The sequence below is a fragment of the Tamandua tetradactyla genome, chromosome 12, assembly GCF_023851605.1.
Source record: "Tamandua tetradactyla isolate mTamTet1 chromosome 12, mTamTet1.pri, whole genome shotgun sequence".
NCBI classification, from domain to species: Eukaryota; Metazoa; Chordata; class Mammalia; order Pilosa; family Myrmecophagidae; genus Tamandua; species Tamandua tetradactyla.
The window spans coordinates 78,818,770-78,840,065 of NC_135338.1; the positions used below are offsets into that span (position 1 = coordinate 78,818,770).

The 21,296-nt window shown below is 33.9% G+C and overlaps 1 long non-coding RNA gene across 27 annotated transcripts in view; it reads right to left on the reverse strand.

Annotated features, from left to right (window-relative positions):
* Window positions 1-21,296, reverse strand: part of LOC143652395 (uncharacterized) — a 156,144-nt gene that overhangs the window by 134,518 nt on the left and 330 nt on the right. The window lies entirely within an intron of this gene.

Consider the following 21,296-nt stretch of genomic DNA (forward strand, 5'->3'; position numbering starts at 1 on the left):
ACTGAGCTTGAAAGCATGGAAAGGGTACGAAGATAAAAGAGCAGAGTCCTCATATTCACTCTCTAAGTCTTATCATGTCAAGCTGACAGGATGGAGGTAGCTACATTTGAGTTTCTGTATGCAAACATAGTAACAGGGCCAGAGTTTGTGATAGGTAGGACCCTCTGCAAGTGTTCCTCAGTCTTCAAGCTTTCCTCCTGTTCTCTCCTTCTATACATCACCACCTACAACCAATGTCTCACAAGAGTTAACTCCCTTGGTTCTCTATTGCTATGTTCTTTCATCTCTTATGCTCCAGGCATAGATAAATTATAGATATATAAGTGTATATAGGTAGGTAGGTAGACAGAGTGCAGACAAACAGATAAGTAGTAGGTAGGTAGACAGACTGCAGACAAACAGATAAGTAGACAGATAGAAATAAAGCTAGATAGTAGATAGGAAGACAGGAAGGAAGGAAAGCAGATAAGATTAGATAAAAATAAATATATAAAAGCAGAATAGGGCAGAATTTGAGAATAACCATTAACACAAGACATTAGGATACCAGTCAAGGTATTTCTTGAAACCGCTCACTTCTTTCTTCCACAGTACCTTATCATACACATCCACTGGAATAGTGTTTGTGAATTTCTCCTAAGATTAGAGGACAGTGACTATGTTTTTGGTGAGGGAGATTATTACAAGACCTACAATACTTTCCCTTCCCTGCCACGACTGTCATGAGAATTAATGAGTGAAAGACAGTACAGCTTAAAAAAACACCATTCAAATCAGACACAAGTGGAAGATTCGACTAATCTCCAAATTCACAGGTTGTGAGGTACCTTATATCCAAGTTATCTTGGACATTAATAAAAATTAATAAAAAGACAGTATTTTCAAGAGCTAGATCAAGTCTGTATTAAAAGAACTCATATCAACTGTCTATACCACAGCATGATTCAAAAAATATACCACATTTCTGTTTTGACCATAATGATGTTTTCGATTAAATGAAATTAAATTTCTATCATCAATTATCCCCAATCTTTTTATCTTTCATCTTTTTTTTAACAGTCACCCACTCACTCACTTATTCTTTCACTGTAAATATCATGAAAACAAAATTAACCATTTAACTATATACAATGATTTTTTTATGTATGAGTCCTGAACATCAGATAGTTCCATCTCCCTACTCCATATTAGTGACAGACCCTTCCAATAGCAAAATTTAAGAATTGCCGTAGCCCAAACAATCCCAAAGAGAGGTATGGAAAGATCAAAGGTGATGGTGGAATTATACATAGAAAACAGGACTTAACAAATGAATATGAATGCTAAATCATTACATTGATATCTCTTTTAGTCTCCAGTATTTTAGAGCAGCTAGAAGTAGAAACCTAAAATTGTGAAATTGTAACCCATGTCAAAGTCTGAAATATGTTCTACAACTAATTGTGGTGCTGTGCTTTGAAATTTATAGCTTTTTTTGTATATATGTTATTGTTCACAAAAAAAGAAGGAAAAAAGTCAATTGTGATGATAAAAAAAGTATTTAAGCCCTCTAGCCTCCTATATTCTGGACCAACTAGAAGGAAAAACATGAGAGGATCATATAGTAACAACTGAAACAGCAAATAGAGTTAAAGACGTGGTAAATTAAGATGAAAGAAAAAACAAAACATTCAAAAAGAAGGCAGGGAAGAAGAAACAGAGGAATGATAAACTAGAAACAAACAAAAAACCCAAAAAGTAAAAATGATAAATTTAAATAATCTATTTAATAATTACATTAAATGTGAATACAATTCCAACTGAGAAAGGATTAAAACATATTCCAACTACATGCTAAAAGGGGTAACACTTAAAAGAAACAAGTTGAAAGAAAAGGGATGAAAAAAAGATACACTCTATAGTGAGCATAAGAAGGCTAGAGTGACAACATTCATTCCAGATACAGACTTCAAAACAGAGTAGTAATCGAGGTAAAGAAACACATTTCATGACATAAAGGGTCAATTTAGCAGAAAAACGTACCAAGCAAAAAATGCGTGTAACTAATGACAGAGTTTCAAATAACATGAAACAAACCTGATAGAAATAAATGGAGTGACAGACAAATCCCCAATCACAGTTGAAGATTTTTAACTCTACTCACTGAATCATTTGTAGAATGAGACTAAACATTTGTGAAAACATACAAGAAAGTAACACTTTCATAAGTGTTTTATGAATTTATAAATGTATGAAACCCTAAAGCCAACAACTTCAGAATGAATATACAATTTTCCAAATGCAATGTTACATTCACCAAGGTAAGTAATATAGTAGACCAAAACCAATTCTTAATAAAGGGTAAAATCATTCAATTTATATAGAATCATTCAAATGATAAAGAATATATTCTCAGATCAAAGTGGAATAAAATTAGAAATCCATTCTATTAGATATCTTTTAAAAAGAAACAGTGAAAAAACTGATCATCCAAACTTACTTACTAACGAAAATTCCTCTCATTTTCCACAATCATGTTTTTTTAACCTAGCCCTGTTTCAAAGTTAAGCAATCCTCAATTGAAGGAGTCATCTCAGGATGAAAATGTAACCCTAGAAAAGAATAGTTCCACTCTACAGGAAGGGGTTTAGCAAAAATAAATATTTTACTGTTTAAGTAAAAAATATTTTTATTTAAAGTGGAGTATTATACCCAAGGCTAAGAAAAATCATAAGATGAAGTATTATGGAAGAAAATATGCCCAATTCGGAAAAAAAAATAGTAGCAAAGGTAAAAATCTCAACTAAGAAACAACATTCAAAACCTTTAGGAAATCCATTTTCTCAAGTAGTATCAAGCAAAATTAGTAGCAAACGGCATAGCATCTATGCCCTTGTATTTTCTTGCACAACAGAGAAAAGTTTCTTAGTCCAAAAAAGTTTATTTAATTTGCATTAAATAAGTCTGAAGACAGAACAAGACTGCCATCAGTGGTGGCCCTTTATTCTACCTGCACAGATAAAAAAAATAAGTTAGCAAAGGGAGAGCCATGGCAAAATGAGAATAATACAGCAGTCAAATGGGACAAAAATAGAAGCAAGACCCCAGAAATAAATCCTTCTCTAATTTCCCAAATTCAAACATACTGTGATTCTTAGTCATCACTTATTTAAACAAAATAAAACACTGTGTTCTAAGACTTTTCCTAAGAAAATCTCAACGAATTTTATGCTCTTCTCTTTTCAACACTGTCAAATTGGGTAGTTTACAAATTACTGAAATAACATTGCATGTTTATCTGAATATATAACTCTTTTCTTTATTTTTATATACTCTCTCTTATTATTCTTGACCTCGCTCTGATTCACACCTTCACACATATGTTTATTTCACAAACAGTAATGAAATTCTTACTTCAACATTGCAGCATAAGAAAAGACAATACAAGAAAAGTATCCCTGTCAAGCAGGAGCTCGTTATATTTATTTTTGGATAAAGAGAACGTAAGCCATAAAATGAATCAAAATTGGTATGTCCATTGATAAAAAGATAAAAACAACATTCTAAGAGCTTGAAGTAGGAAACCAAAGCAATTAAGACTAAATATATGCAATTATTTACATCAAGGCACATTAACCAATCTTGTGATACTTTAGGTCTGAGTACCATTCAACAAGGGTCCCAAACTTACCATTTTAGCATGGATCCACTCAGATGCTCTCTCCAAATGAGTACTTCTTCATTTAGAGAAATTAAGCTGCAGATGGGAATTCTATGTAATATTATGAATGAAGAAAACAATGAATCAGAGACAATTTAACATAGCTTTGATGACTATGACACAACACCAAACTGAAACTGAAATTATTCCAAAGATAATAAAGCCAGAAGAAATCTCAGAGTGAAAAATAGCTAAACTTAATCAAAACAGCTGAAGGAAAGCAAGAGGAAATACCATGTCCTATTCACCTAATGTTTCAATGTCCTAGAAATCAACAGTCCTCTAACAATTTGGTACTTTTCTACAGTCTCCCTAAGGGTGAGTGGTCCTTCTCCTCTTGACTTTACTAATGTAAGAGTAATGGGAAAGGCTTACTTAAATCCCTCTTCTTTCTTGTCTCTTTTGGTCTCTTATTTGAAAGACATATATTCTCCCCCATCTGTCATTAGTCAGTAGACATTTCTTCAGCACTCGAGGAATTCAAATACTAAACAAGTTAACTATGCCACAAAGATGAATATAACTATCATACTATTGACAAACACCCATTGCATTTATTATGTCTGTATGATACACAGATACAGGAAGAACTTATAAAAAGTTAGAAAGCTCAAAGATAGCAACAAAATATAGTAGCATATTTTATAATGGTCTCACTGTAGTCATGTTCATATACTGTACTATAGTCTTCCCTCTCATAACTGAAAAGCCATTAAACTGTCACTACATTCTACAGGTGAACATCTTAACAGTGATACATCCACAGCCTTTACTCTCCCAAGAACAGCTCTTCTAAGAAAGTTTTAAAAATAGAGGTGTTGTATATATAGGAAATTAATCTTCACTAGGGACTGAAAGCACATAAAAAAGAACAATCCTATAAAATAAGTTCATTTTCCCAGAGTAAAAAATCCACCAGCCATAAAGCTTCCTCTTTGGATTATTGTTTGAGAGAACGCAGTGAAACCGAAGAAACCAATGGCATATGCCATTGAAAAGGTTGTACACATCAAGAAACAAAAGAGCTGCATTTTACCACACCCAACTATCAGTGAGGACTCATAAACCAATCCCTAATTTTCATCACAAAAAGTCTAATCTAGAAGATTCTCAATTCCCCGATATAAAATCTGGATTTGCACATTCCAACACAGGATACTGTGGTGTATCTGATAACTGTGTTGCATCTACTACTTCCTCAGTCAAGTGATAAAACTCACCCAAAACATCCTCAAACAGCAGTATCATACCCTTACTTTTCTCACCCTTTAAGTGGCTCACACATTATTAAAATTGCACGTGTGTATGCAACCTCATCAAGTAGTTTAGTCAGCAAAATTATTAAATTAAATATCTGCCACAATCCAGGCACTGTAAAGTAATAACAGAAACATACCCTTGTCAAAAGGAGCTCAGTATTTCCAGTCTGTTAAACAAACGGATGATGGAACACAATTTGCTAACTTCATTGTTAGTGACATAAAACCATGTTATAAAATCTTCATTTGCATTCAGGGATATCACAATCCCTTGATTTTCATTCATAAACTCTGATTACTCTTGCCAATATCTATTAATGGATCCTCCCCATTTATTCAATACCAAGGCACAGTCTTTAGACTATTCCTACTGTCATATACACTCCATCTCTAGGTCTCATCCTTCCCCATTCCCATAAATCACAGACAAATATTGATAAAAGTGATATTCCAAGCACCAAATTCTCCCAAACGCCAACTTTCCCTTTTCAACCTTAAAAACAAGCATCCTCGATATGTGAATAAAACTGTTCACATTATAAATGAACAGAGAGAAAAAAAATGCTAGAGAAAATGCAGAGAAAGAGATGTACATATTTACCGCTGGTAGGGAAACTGAGAGGTGCAGCCCCTTGCACAGTAGTGTGGTGGTTCCACAGGAGGCTAGAGGTAGGGTTGTCATATGATCCTATAATTTTGCTCAGTATATACCTGGAGGAACTGAGTGTGAGGTCACGGACAGACATTTGCACACTGATGTTTTTGGCACAGGGTTCATGATTCACAATGAATAGAGGTAGCTTAAGGGTACAACAACTGAGGAGTGGAAGGGGGAAATATGGTGTATACATACAATGGAGTACTGAGCAGCTGCAAGACAAGGAATGAAGTTGTGAGGCATATATGTAGGTGAATGAAAGTTAAGGACTGCATGCTGAATGAAATGTCAGAAGCAAAAAGACTTATATTATCATGCCTCACTCAAATGGACTATCTCAGTTAACTGAAGTCAAGAGCATGGGTTATCAGGTTGGGGCCTACTGTAAAGGGTCCTAGGTTGTAGGCTCTCACAGCAGTCACATATATTCAGGAGTCTTAACTGTTATTTTTAAATAATTTTGAGCTGTTGTATATAAACTGCTCATTCTCAGAAACTTTGGGTATTTATATGACACCTGAGATTAGAGTTAGAGCCCTGAAGCTATGAAAGTCAGCAGTACCCCATACATGAACTGTTTAAAAGTTGAAAAAGGGATCAGACTTTGACTAGAGATATGAAGGAAGCTGATTTGGATAGGACTAAGGTAGAGCAGAATAGAGGGTAAAGGAGGTTACTCTCCATATTTTAAAACTTCAACTTCTATGTGAGATCAAAGGGAGAGATGTTTATTTGGTGCAAAATTTAGATGTGTGGTAGCACATTACCTAATTTAACTTGTATGGTCGGTTTAGTTGAACACCATAATTACATGGAATCTTGAATAGGGCATGAGATTTCATTGGTTTGTCCAGGTCAGTGTGTTGTCCCAATATATCTCAGAGTAATTTGGGCAGTGAATAAAGAAGTATTTGCAAAGTACCCTTGGGGGACTAGGGAGAAAGGAGGAAATATTAAAATAAATTCCCCCTCTAGGGAATTCCTGATATATTCACTAGCAGTGGGACAACCAAATCAATAGGCTGGGATTCACCCCTATGAAACTTATTCTTACAAAGGACAAGCTAAGCCTACTTACAATTATATGCAAGAGTTACCCCCAGAGAACCTCTCCTGTTGCTCAGACATGGCCTCTCTCTCTAAGCTAACTTGGCAGGTGAACTCACTGCCCTTCCCACTATGTGGGGCATGACTCCCGGGGGTCTAATTCTCCCTGGCAACATGGGACAGAAATCCCAGGATGAGATGGGACACAGCATCAAGGGATTAAGAAAGCCTTCTTGACCAAAAGGGGAAGAGAGAAATGAGACAAAATCTAGTTTCAGTGGCTAAGAGATTTCAAACACAGTCAAGAGGTTATCCTAGAGGTAATTCTTATGCATTATATAGACATACATGTAAAGAGCACTTTTATTCTCTCTACATCCTCATTTCAAATTCACAGACTGTTAAACTTGAAAACACCTTTCTTTGAGAGAAAGACCCAACCATAATTGCCCCCTACCTTCTCTCCAGGGTAAGAGGATATAGTTTCCACTCTGATTTGAAATGAGAATGAGGATAAATACCTATTTGGTCTTACTATACATCTCTTCTTACATCAATAAATACTCTCCAAAACAATTCTTATTACAATCCAGAAAATAATTTAATAGTAATCTGCATTCCCACTGTGATTCCCTTTATTTATTTAACTACCTTCTCTTCATGGAAGTCTTAAGGGTTTGGTACATGGAGGCTTAATGTATGAATTCTTCCTTCCTTTAGTAATAAAAAATTTTAATATCAATCCTAAAAAAACATCTGAAATATGTGGCCTCACGGAGAAAAAGAAGTACTTTACTCAGGCAGATTTCAAATTTTCCAAGGCTCGCTTATTATATAGCATGTGAAAGTTGGACATTCTATATTTTTAAAAAGGTATTAAACTTCCCAAGTCCCTAAATACTTTATCTGATTATTTCTCTATTGCATGACTATTTTCTTCACTACTAATTTGTTTGCCGATTTTTGAACACCCATTTAGTTAATACATTTGTAACTTCATCAAATACAGCCACTGCATGCGGTATTAATTCTATACACAAACATTACCAGACGGTAGGGGGCAGTTAAAGGTGAAACATGAAATAAAGCTCAGGAAGTTTGAGTGTGTTTATCTACAGATACCACTCTACAAGCAGTTACTTCGCCATAAAACTCGGAAACTCTTAAAAGATTGTGCAAATTTAGAATACAACAACAAACAAAAATAGGGAGCAAAAACTGGTGATTAAGCATCTTTTTAGAATATGCATGTAGAGCGAATATGAACCCAGATTCCATTGAAATGCCTCACAACCTGTTCAAGAGAGCTGTTGAACACCCTGTCAATTATGAAAGCATTATAATATTCCATAATAGGAACTTATTAAAGAAAACAGTGTCTTGTCTCTCTGTATTTCCATCAAACACCTCCTTAAAAGTTATTGTACCACCTGCACTCAACATCATAGCTTAGACATAAACTCCTTAGACCTTTATATAAGCTTCTTCCTGCTTTTTCCTGTGGGTCTCAACCTCACTCATGAACTCAGTCTTTTCAGAAAAGGAATACTTTGAACACTCCTGACATGCCATGATATACAAACTATTTCTTAAAACAGTAGAACATCAACTAATATATAACTAATAACAGCGTTTAAAAAAAAGAAAACCTGTATCGATTCAAGTAAGAATCATCTGCGAATACTAAAACTATAGTATAAACATTTGATGGCAAACAGTACATCTATATGGTTTCAAATGATCTCCCTACAGAATATTTAATTTAAAAAGAATGATAACTTTTGAGTGAAGAAACCTGATAGACACCAACTGACCCAAGTGATCAAAGTCAGTGTTACCAATAATGGGAAAAATTGGCATCACTTCCCTCCTGATAATACTCACTGAGAGATACAGATCAATTATAACATATTCCTGTCAAAAATTCATAACATAAATCTAATCATTAGGAAACATCAGAAAATTCAAATTTTAAGGTATCTTCTAAAAGCAATTTACTGTCACTTTTCAAGAATACCAATGCACTCAATGGCAAAGAACGAGTAAACAACCGTTTTCAGAAATTGAGATTAAAGAGGTAAAACACTTAATCCAATATAGGATGATCTTTTAGTTGATCCAGGACCAAAGAAAAATGCTGGAAAGGACATAACTAGAACTGATAAATTCTGAATGTATACAATAATGTTGAACTGCTTGTACACCTCATGATTTTGAAAATTATACCAAGTTTAATATAAGAGGATAACCAAGCTCTTAGAAAATGCATGGTGACTTAATTTGGGTTAAGAGGGTATTATGATATCTATAACTTACTCAGAAATCGTTCATAATATGAGAGAGAGAGAGATTGAGAGAGGAGGAGGAGACGGAAATAATAAGTAGAAGCAGGATGCAGAGGAAGAAAAGAGAGGAGAGTGGGAGAGGGAGGGAGAGGAGAGAGCAAGAGAGGGCAAGCATGCACAACAACGTAGAATAAAGGGTGAATCTAGGTGAAAAGTATACAGGGGTTCTTTATGTGATTCTTAAAATGAGAAAAGTCTATTTAAAAAAAATACAGAAAAGTTCATGAACTTCCCAAAAGTCATAAATTTAGAAAAGATGAATGGTTTTGCCTCTGACCACAGGGCAGCACTTGTGAAGGGAGGAAAACGGAATATTACTTTTTTTATTATAAACCATGGTCTTTTTAGCTATGGCCATTTACTGTTAAAAGTAGACTAAGTTCAAACACTATTTTCACCTATTAGGTTGGCTAAAATTATAAAGGATTTGTAATATCTAATGCACAAATCATTTTTAATGAAAAATCAGCATTGCCATATAGCATTGCTCTGTGCTGGCCAAAGAATTGTTTTCAAGGGCAATTTCACAATATCTACTGAAATCAAAAGTATGTGTAAGTGACAATCCAACAACGCCAAACCTAGAAATCTATGCTATATTACTAGCACCCCAAGAGATTATAGCTACATAATGATATACATTACAAAATTATATACAGTGAAAATTAATACACAAATAAGTTAATCCAAACTTCCCAAAATAGGGGAACAGATAAACTCATTATGTATACGTTACATCCAAAGAAAAATCTGTACACAAGGACTATTTAATATAGACATATGTCCACAGTATATTCTAAAAATACAAGTTGCAAAGCAATATGTACCATAATGATTGCATGCTTTTAAAAATGAATTCCATGAAAACTTTTATAAACTTAGGAAAGATACTGGCCACAATAACACAAGTGGCCAACTCTTGTCACCACTAGCAAGCAGGGATGAAGGTAGTAGATGAATGAGCATTTCGCTTTAAATTGTTTAATGACCCATTCTTGGTGTCCCTGCTTCAATGTACTAGGTCCAGTATAACTGAAAAGGAAATTAAAAGTAAAAAAAAAAAAAAAGGAAATAAAAAATTTTCCCATTTGTTACTTAACTTCCTACTTTATAACACTGATGACTAAAAAACGGCATGAAGATATTATCAAAAAAGGGCATGGGCAGGAAAGACATTCTCTCTCTTGGTTTCCTACATCTATTGACTTTCCTCAGAATATTGAAAGATCTATGCTTTAGGCCAGAGGTTGGTAAACTACCACACAGTGTCTAACTCCAGCCCATCACATTTTCTTTTTTTGTAAATACAGTCTTCTTAGAATACATACATACTTATTTCCTAACATATTTGGCTATGGCTGCTTTCATAATACAATGGCACAGTTGAGCTTCTTTGACAGCATTATCTGTCAAGTCTGGCCCTTTACAGACAAAAGTTTGTTAATTCCTGGCATAGACTATAAAAAACTGTAAGTCATATGTAACCTAAATGTTTAGAATAGGGACATTGATATTTTATACCCTAAAGATCATTTTGAACTTGGAAAATGTTCAACACGGAAATATTTTTACTTTGAAAATACAAAAGGATTTTTGGTGAGTAAAATAAGTGAATATTGCAAGAGAAATACAAGTTCCATCTCAGCATCTAGCTGACATGAGCAGAACAAGATGAAAAAGAAGACATCATTTATGTACATATTTCTGTAATTTTTAAACCATTAAATATTTTGTTAGTAAAAGTAAATGACTTTAAAGGAAAGATATAACAATATGATCTTGAAATTTTTGATAATATTTTTATTGCCATCACTGTACTATAAAGGTAGTAATATGTGATACCCCCTCACAAGCCTCTGATGAAATAGGCTGGGCAATATAGTTATTAATTCCATAAGTGGCACTGTAGTTTATCTTCCAGAAGTATACAATTAAAACTTCAAATAAACACAGGCCTCTACTTTTATCCCACTTGAGTTAAGCAGAAAACAAATGAAGATCAGGGTAATATAGGAAGGAATATCCTTCATGCCTTGAATTTTTTACTCCAGAAAAATACCAGTGATATCAAGAAAATAATGGGAGCATGTTCTGTACATGATGGCATCACCATGACTCAAAATGTCAGAGGAGGGGTATTCCTCTCTTTTACACGGCCACAACTGTGATGGGGAATCCAAGTCATGTTTGGGCATACAGAAATACGGAAACTACAGCTTTTCCCAGTTTCTGCTTGAGACCGAGACTTCTAAATCCAATGAAAATGGCAACCAGAGACGGACCAGTGATGGCAACACAAATGCTTAAGAGGATTATATTTGGTACCTCTCTGCAAAATGTGGGCTCATAATTCAAATAAGAAATAAAGTATTTTGCAAATGGTACCAAAGCTGACATATGAGAGGTATGTAACTGAGAAACCCCGGCTATCATCTGGGGCATGAGCAAGGTATCCATGGGGTTATATTCATTCCATTTAGTACTCAGAACTCTCACTCTCATTCGTAAAAATAAGACATAAAGTACAATGAGGTAAATACAACACCAGAGGAGATGAATAAACAACAACCAGAGAGTTCCAGAGAAGGCCATTTAAGGTCTCAACAGCATTTAAAGCAATTATTACTTGCAAAAAAGCAAGACATCTCTTCCTGGGGTTACTCACATAAAAATTATGCCCTTTGAGATACAAAAATGCAATAAGATCCTAGAAGGGAGGAATAACGATAGCATTTGTGTGATTTTGTGGATGGAACCACTGTAGAAGGCGTGTGTGATCCTCTTGTCCACAAGTTTACTACCTGGGAGAGTACAGAGGGATAGACTGCAAATTAAAATACACAGCAGAGTATCAAATATCACATAGCTATGCCCATGACAAATGGGTATCATCTTCAAATCAAGTATTTGAAGAAAACAGAGAAAACAACTCCCATGATCCTAATGCTAAATAAACTCTGAGCAACAAAAACGAGTTACACTTATGTAGAAAATGAAGAAGCCATCATTTTCCTTCCTCTGACCATTTACTATGAAATGAGTACCCATCTCCTATTCCAAATTATCTTCATGCCATTCAATCACCATTTCCTCTCTGAACAAGCATTTCTTGTGTACCTTTTGAGTGCTAATTTATACACCGTTCAGGGGTAAAAAAACAATAAAGACATGGGACAAAGGAACATTTATAATATATTCTGTATATTGCATAGTATTTCATGGATTTCTTTCTCCAAACTAAAACCCATCATCACATTTCCACATATCTATTCTCTCTGCTATCTTGTATGCTCCTTGTGCAACTTTTTAGTTTTTACTAGAAGAAAACTACTTGTATTTCAACTCCTAATTTCATTAAATATTACTTCCTAACAAAATACAACTCTAAAATCCAGGGTAAAATTGTCACCTCAAAGCAATCATATAGGATAGACAATATGTTTAATGAAAGAGATTTACTGTGAATTATCCCAGCAAGAGGTTAATCCAGCCACATAGCAAATAATATATCTTAAAAATAAGAATACAGGCCTTAATGCTCTTACCTTCTATCAAGATCTCCTTAGTCCTTACTATAAAAGGTGCTTGTAAGAAAAAAAAAAAAAAAGGAGAATGCTTGAATCTTAGTTCAGTAATCAAATAAAACCATGATAACTTCCACTACCTTAATACCGGAATACTCCTCAGGTCCTGTTTGCTCACCTTACTTACTGATATTAGAAATACTCTACTATCACATACTTTAAGTAAAATTCAACTTCTGGGAGAGCGATGGTGGCACAGTGGCAGAGTGCTTGCCTGCCATACCAGAAACCCGGGTATGATTCCCGGTATCTGTCCATGCAAAAAAAAAAAAAAAAAATTTCAACTACAACCCATGTTATTTGAAGCCAATCCTACCCCTTAGTTACTTGACTTTGTACCATCTTTTAATACCACTTTCTCTCTCATCTTCTACCACTGTGATTTCTCTATTTCCCTCTATAAACTTAGCATTGATGCATTTATTACAAAAAAATAAATTACTGCCTACCACAGAATTTTAAATATAGTGACACAGAGATTTATGATAACTGCCCAGATAGCAATCTACGGTGAGAGTAGACGGCAGTAGCAAATCAAAAATTACATAACCTATGTTTAAACACTGCACCAAAATTAAACATTAAGAGCCCTTTGCATCTAACTGATATTAGTTCCATTATTGACAGTACTGGATGTTTTATGACAGTACTGGATGTTTATTTTAAATTTGGATTTAAAATATTACAGATAAACTGGATTCAACGTCAAACTGGTCAAAAACTAAACAGCACAGCTGTGCTACTGATTCTTACCAGCTCTTTCGAAGAATGAAGTCCACAGAAATGTTAACCAAGAATAATTTAGGTGAACATGGAACTATCAGGCAGTGAAGCATCTAATAGATCTCACTTCTTAAACACCTCAGTTAAAACTGTGGAAAATATGAGGAAACTGTGAAATATACCATGAAATCAGCATAAGGTACATAAGATGAAGGCGGCTCATTGATCAATCTTCTAAGAGTCTCCAAATTACTGAATCATAAAATATGATTAGAATAAACTACTTTTTGACCTCACCATAGCTGGTTTTTGTTCGCTTTTGATAGTCTACTGCCACTACATTTAATCTGAAAATACAAACATTAAACTTTTCTCACTTAGTAAGGAATTAGCCTATGGCAAGAATGCAGCTCATTCACTAATTTGCGCACCTTTGTTTTGTTCAACTATTATTTCAGCTTATTATAAATCACTGAACTAGTATAATTGCATTAACATATATGTAGTGTTATACTAATAGTTGAATTATTTTATTCAACAATTATTTTATTTCAGTTGTGAATGTTATTAGTCTATTCTATGGATCAAATTCCCATATTATCCCTTATTCAATCAATCAAACTACCTGTCATGGTCAGGTTCGTGTGTCAGCTTGGCAAGTGGTGGTGCCTGTTTGTCTGGTTGGGCAAGTGTTGGCCTGTCTGTTGCTATGAATACATTTCATAGAATTAAATCATTATCATGTCGGCTGAATCCACAGCTGATTGCATTTGTAATCAGCCAAGGGGAGTGTCTTCTGCAATGAGTAATGTTTAATCTAATCACTGGGAGGCTTTTAAAGAGGATTCAGAAGAAAACAGTCTCTTCCTACTTCCGTCAGCAAGCCTCTCTTGTGGCATTTGTCCAGATCATTCATGGGAGTCGTCAGCTTCACAGCCTACGGATTTTGGACTCTATATTCCCACACATACATGAGACACTTTTATAAATTTTATATCTATGGATATTTCCTGCTGATTCTGTTTCTCTAAAGAACCCTAGCTAATACACTACCCTAAAGATATCAAACATGCATTATTTATGCATGGAATGTTTATTCATACATAGATACCTGAACCTAAGCACTGATCCATACAACTTGCACCCATATTAAATACCCATCAATTTTTTATATGATCCATACACACAAGGTTCCATTTCAGAATCCATTCAAATTCTAACACCCAGGCACCTCACCATCTAGTTTCACTCCACTCCATCAATCTGTATATTCATACATACATCCAACTAACATCCTATGTTTTCAAAACATTCAGGCTCTCATGCATTCAACCTTCCACTCATATTCTAGTTTTTGTTCCTTTTTACATTATTCTATCCATCCAATCATTCACCTATCCATTTTTGGATCCTAAATTCCATAAAGCATTCTTACAAACCATCTTTCCAAATATTCAATGAATGCATTCACTCATCTATTCTTAAAGTACACATAAGCTTTATGAACCTATCCATTATATTACTTCACCCACCAATCTTGCATTCTTCCATCATCCATCCATCAATCCTTCCTTCCATTTATCTATTCCTACAACCAAGGTTTAACCAGTTATTTTATGTATTCATCCACCAATCCTTAAATTCTTGCATGTTTCATCTATCTTTAGTAGTCAGTCATAAATCACCACTTGAAAATCTGAGAGACTTAAATTTAAAAATGCTACTTCTCATTTACAACAAATTCCCTCTGGGTCCAGTCTGATGGCTCTCCAAGGTAGTTTACCTTATGTAATAGCTCATTATGATGGCCTCAAACTCTCAATTAGAAGAAAAAGCTCCACAGCTCCCCATAAAGATATATTCCACACTCAGTATTTCAAAAGTAAACAAGTAGAATAATAGAATTGAGCAAGTTTCCCAGAAAGAAAGCAGGGACAAGAGAGAACAAGATAAGCAAGCATCCTCAAGGCCTAATAAAATATTATCCATCCCCTAGACAAGGGGCCCTCACAATATCGTCACAGTGAAATTTCAAAATTTCTATGGACTAATGGCTGCCCACCCTTTCCAGCTTGGAGTTTTGTTAATGGCTGGCTTGACCCTGCACTGTCACTGTAGACAGGGAAGTGGGATGCAGGTAACTCTTTTAAGTTCATAGAACTCTGGGCTAAGAGTAAGCACATACAGATCTGATATATAGAGTAATGTAAACAAACAATTTAATGAAGGGATCCCTTAACATAAGACCAGAAATACTGATGAGGCTATCTATTGCTCTCATTGTTAAAAAGGTAAAGTTTATGCATGTATATAAAGTTAACCCATTATACGGGACCAGAAAAGTGACCTATAGTAGCCATTACTGGTGCTTAACATGTCCATTCTCCTCTCCTTTCAAATACAGGAAAAATATGCTTCCTAAACCTCAGTAACTATGTAATCTGTTTGGCTGAACATAACGTGTCACTAGGAGATAAAAACATTTAAGAGCTATTGTACGACTTCCATACTCTGTCCCCCAGTCACACTGAACAAAACCTGGGTTAGACGGCAGAAACCTGAAGTATTTCTGAGTCTGGGACATTCTGCTTATGAATGAGTGCCATAAACAAAGAATCCCTAATGATATCATTGTCAGCCTTTTAAGTCTCTGAGACTCGATGAATAAAACACCACTGACGTTCAATGGGTCAATGGATGAGATACATCAATTCATTCAGTCTTATAATACTATATTCTTATAAGTACATTATTTCCATTTCTTAATTCCTTCCAGGATGCACTTCCAGATCTATTCACCCATCTACTTGGACATCTCACATTCACCCATCCACATGGACATCACCAATTCTTGGCTCCAACCATCTTCTTGAACACCTACATTAATTTAAACACCCATCATGACATTTTCTAATCATGCAATGAAGCAATCTATCACTTATGAATTCCACACACCAATCAAATATCACCAGCTTACTGGGCAGATTTATAAAGCCAGGAATTCTACAAAGATCCTAAGTTGTTAGCTTAACTAAAATTTTTTTGTAATGGAGATTCAATCAACCTGGCCACAAGGCTAACTACAGATGACCTACCTATCTTCTGATTTCAAAATCTGTATAATATGGACTCTCAGGAAGTTAGAATCTTGACCAAATTCTGCAAGATCTACGTCGAGTCATTTTACAGGAAAATAACAAGGAGCTAAAAACTTCTATTAGAAACTCACTGCTCTACTAGATTAAACTTGATTCATTACTACAAAAATTTAGAAAATGCTACTTTCATAACTAGGACAATTTACAAGAATATATCTATTCTATGATGACAAAAATTACTGGTTCCCTTGAGTAATAACCTGAATCCAAACTTCTCCCTTTGTTTTATTTGTATGTACTTCTCATCCAATGTTCTAATTAAAAAACTTTACTGAAAGTCCGTCACTGTTTCAGCCAACAGTCAAGCATTCAAAACAAAGGCAGTTTACTGCAGTTACAGCAATCAGCTCTACCCTATTTTTCAATTATCTGACATCCCAGAAATGCTTCCATAGTAAATACAAATGTACATCAATCTTTGTTACAGTTGCATCTAACTACAAGGCGCATCATAGGCTCGCCAAAGTTCATGTAAGTTCACTAGACACTAAATCCCCATCCACAGAGATGTGGCCATTTTACATTCCCATTATCAAAGTGTGAATATGCCTGATTCCCTTTAATTTGCAGAAAGACATCTTTGAGAGGCATCTGGGGTTCTGCTAATCTAGTAGTTCAAAAATTAATAGCATCTTCACTATCTTTTCAAACTCTCAATAAAGCAAATCAAATAATCTTTTCATATCGTTAAGAGCAACTTTTATTTTTTCCATGAATTATTTGTTCAAGCCTTTTTACTATAGGATTATTGGTATTTCTCTTTGCTATTTTAGGGAAGAATTTTCTTCCTTAGTGATTTATGATTTCTTATTTGATACATTATAAATATCTTTTCCTAGTTTGTATTTTGGCTTTTACTTAAACTTCTGATTCATATTAAATCCTTCTTGCTCTTTGATGGGGAATAGATCAAACTATTTTTCCGTTTAGCTAACAATTTTCCCCACTAATTCCAGATGTTAATTTTACCACACTTCCTGTTCTCTCATGCAACTAGATAAAATTCTGGATTATCTGTTGTATTTGTCAGTGTAATCACATGCCACTGGCATGTTTCAAATTATATAGCTTGAAAATCTGCGATAGCTAACTAACTTCCCCTACTTCTATTAGAATATTCTTTATTCTATTAGAGAGTTTTCCTGGCAATTGACATATTTGTTCTTCCAAATTAACAAGTGCAAAGATTTTTTTTAAATGACATTATTTAAAAATGGGAATCATATTTTAAATTGACTCAAAAATAACCAATTTATTTATAATGCTGAATATTAAGGTCAAAATTATACGGTGTCAAGCATCAGTGCCAATTTTAGTAAATCAACTCTGAAAAACATCCTATGTATATTTCCTTTTGCAGAGGTACAGCTAGAGCACTAATGCCATATTGACTGCACATGTAAATGATTGGATTCTGCTTAGGGATGTCCCTAAGGAACCAGAATACCCTGGTATTTGTATAGTCCCATAAATAAAATGCCATCTTTAAACAGACAAAAACCTTCTAGTTGAATTCTTGTGACAGAGTGGATCTCATTAATAATACTATCAGACCTCACCTTAACATTAAAACCTGTGCCTATATCACCACATAAGAGAACACTGAAACATATCTAGAAAAATTATAAAATTAAATTATCTCTCCCATGGGACTTACAAAGTTAAACCAAGGTATGTAAAATGTTAACACAGAAACTGTCACTTGTTTAAGAACAAACTATTGACATAGTCAAATGTAGGAGCCAGGGTTAATGGAAAACGTGCAGAATTTATTGGGCGCAACTGGCTTCGGAGTGGCATCGGCAATAACCTGTGGAGACTGTTATCTTCTTTATTGGAGGACAGTCTGAGAGGGAGAGAATGTTTATTTTTTCTTAAGCCCCAAGGTCTTGTTAGCTATCTCTTGTATGTAGGGAATAATATACTGATAAGTAGAAACTCTGTTTTATCACGAAATGTATGCATGCTTTTAGTCACCTAAACCCTGCACTATATAAGCAGGAACTAGTTAAGAATAAAGTTGTCTGTTGTCTGTTATGACTAAGCTTCAGACCCCCTGAACCCGTCTGTCTCTTTCTTTCTTATCATTCCTTAATATCGTTCGAGCTCCGCAACAGTCAAACACTTTGACTACAAATACCTACAACAAAAATGTGAAAAACATCACTTCCACAAAATTTTTTAAAAGGGAAATACACATTTAAGATTATTTTATAAGTCATAAACTAAATTACAGAAAAATATTATGCATCTTCAAATACAATAGTGAAACTAATGGAGATGAATTTCTTGAAATAAAAGGGAAAAAAACAAAAAGGCAAAAAACCAAATTTACTACATATGTATGAATGAGATAAAAACAAATGTTGTAAAACCAAATATAAAGAACTTAACCATGTACTTTGAAAATCATTGCTTTTTCTTTTTGTTTGTATGTTATATTTAATTAAAAATGTAAAAGAAAAACAACCAGATTCCAAGCTGTACAAGTGAATTGTATAAATGTAAAACACATTGGAATTAACTTGAACAGAATTAAAATGATTTATCCTTTATATGTAAATTTTGTCATAACTGAAATATTAGCAGCATTGTATTAGCAAGGCAAATGTAAGTATCTTTGCATTCTGTCTTTAGAATGCAGTGTCCAGATAGATGTGAATTCAGATGAATAATTCATCTGTAACGATTAAGAAGTAAAGGGAAAGCTCATGCATTCTATTTGCATTTTCTTTTGAACTGGAATTTTAAATACTTGATGAAGTTTAATTAAGTACCTATACTAATTTAAATTAAGTACCTATACTAACTTAGAATAAATTTATTTATTTAGAATAAATGTAAAACCACTAATGAAATAATAGGCCAATTTTTATGGTTTAAGTTGATGGCAAACATCATATAGTAAATGATAGAATAAATTTATTTATTTAGAATAAATGTGCAACCACTAATGAAATAATAATTTTTATGGTTTAAGTTGATGGCAAACATCATATAGTAAATGATTTTCAACTTTACAAAAATAAACAAAAAAACTGACGTTACGCAGTCAAGTGTTAAGAAATGAATTATGATGTGATGCAATAAAAATATTCCTATAACTAACTGAATGAATTATAAAACCAGTCTGATAAGGCATCTGTATGTAACGACCACAGAAAATTGAAAAAAATGTTAAAACACAACCACAGTGGTATGATCTACCATGTCCTGAATATTGAAATCTAAAAGCTGTACAGAGAAATTAAACTGATTTCCCTCAATAAACAAATGCCAAGAAAAAAATTAAAGAGCAAGAATTGTTGTAGGTTAAAAGACAGACAAAAAACTACCAAATGGAATGGTATATACACAGAAGAACTGAAATTAAGGACATGAGTAGAGATTTGCAAGTTTATCCACAACTGCCAACAGATGGAAACACCCAAAGTGTCCATCAACTGAAGAACAGATAAACTGTGGTACACACATACAATGAAATATTATGAGCTGTAAGAAGGATTGAAGTCGTGAGGCATGCAACAATGTGGATCAATCTTGTTGGCATGATGTTGAGTGAAATAAGCCAGATACAAGACAAATACTATATGGTCTCATTAATATGAAATAATTATAATGGTAAAATTAAAAAGAAAAAATTATCCAAATACAAATATGGGGAAATATCTCCTAGATTAAAAGATAAAAATGACCTAAATAAAACTGGATAATCACAGCCTGGATGTACTTATGCTTATCAAATTGTTTAAAGGACACAGATAACGGAATAAAGGAATACTGCAAGGCCAAATGTGGGACAACCTGAGCAAAAGCAAAACGATACAGGAATGAATTTTAACCTATAACCCAAGTAAATATCCCTAAGTCATACCTCTATTTATAAGGGAGAATGGACAATTACTACAGGTAAGAAACAATGACACTGAAACATGTAGTCTCAAGGTATTAGTAATTTGATCTATCAATGTACTGCCTGATGATTGAGGATACAACATCATATCTATAGTATGCTATATAAATGTTTAACACCTCAATCTAACAACAACAAAATAAACAGAAAAACCAACAGTGAAGGGTATTCTATAGGTTCGTCAATATATGTCAAAATCATGAATGAAGAAAAGACCTGGTAACTTTCCCAAAAAAGGAGCCTAAGGACAACATGACAGCTATATGCAATGTGATAACCTCAAATGACTACTGGGCCCAAAGAAAAGACATTAATACTGGAAATGTCAATAAGGTATGTGGATCTGTTAATTATTAAATTAACAGCAATACATTAATATTAATTTCCCAGTTTAGAAACTTGTGTCATGCTTTTGAAAGATGTTAAATGAAGGGGAAACTGCAGAATCAATGGTACACTTAATAATTTTGTAAGTCAAAGATTGTTTCAAAAGAAAAATAATCTCTTTCTAGATATCCAAAAGTACGAAAAATCGATTCAGAAGCACTAGTAAATTAGATATAAAACTTTGACAAAATCAGAACAAAATAATGCTACACTTATTTAGGAATATCCCTTCAGAAATTCCAAATAAAATTACAATGGGAGAGTATATTTAAAAATTAACAAATTTAGTTCATTTTAGTGTATCTAAATTTACATTTTATTTAACCTGTAAAATGTGACCAAAATTTTTTTCTAAAACAAACCCCAAATTAATGAGGTTAGCAATAACTGGCAAATGAACAAAGACACTTTCTACTTCTACATATTCTAGAAATACCTACTAATGTACTTTATCAAGACAACAAAAGATGATAAACTGTGCTAGACAAAAATAAAAAAAGGATAATTTTAGAAATTAAAGGA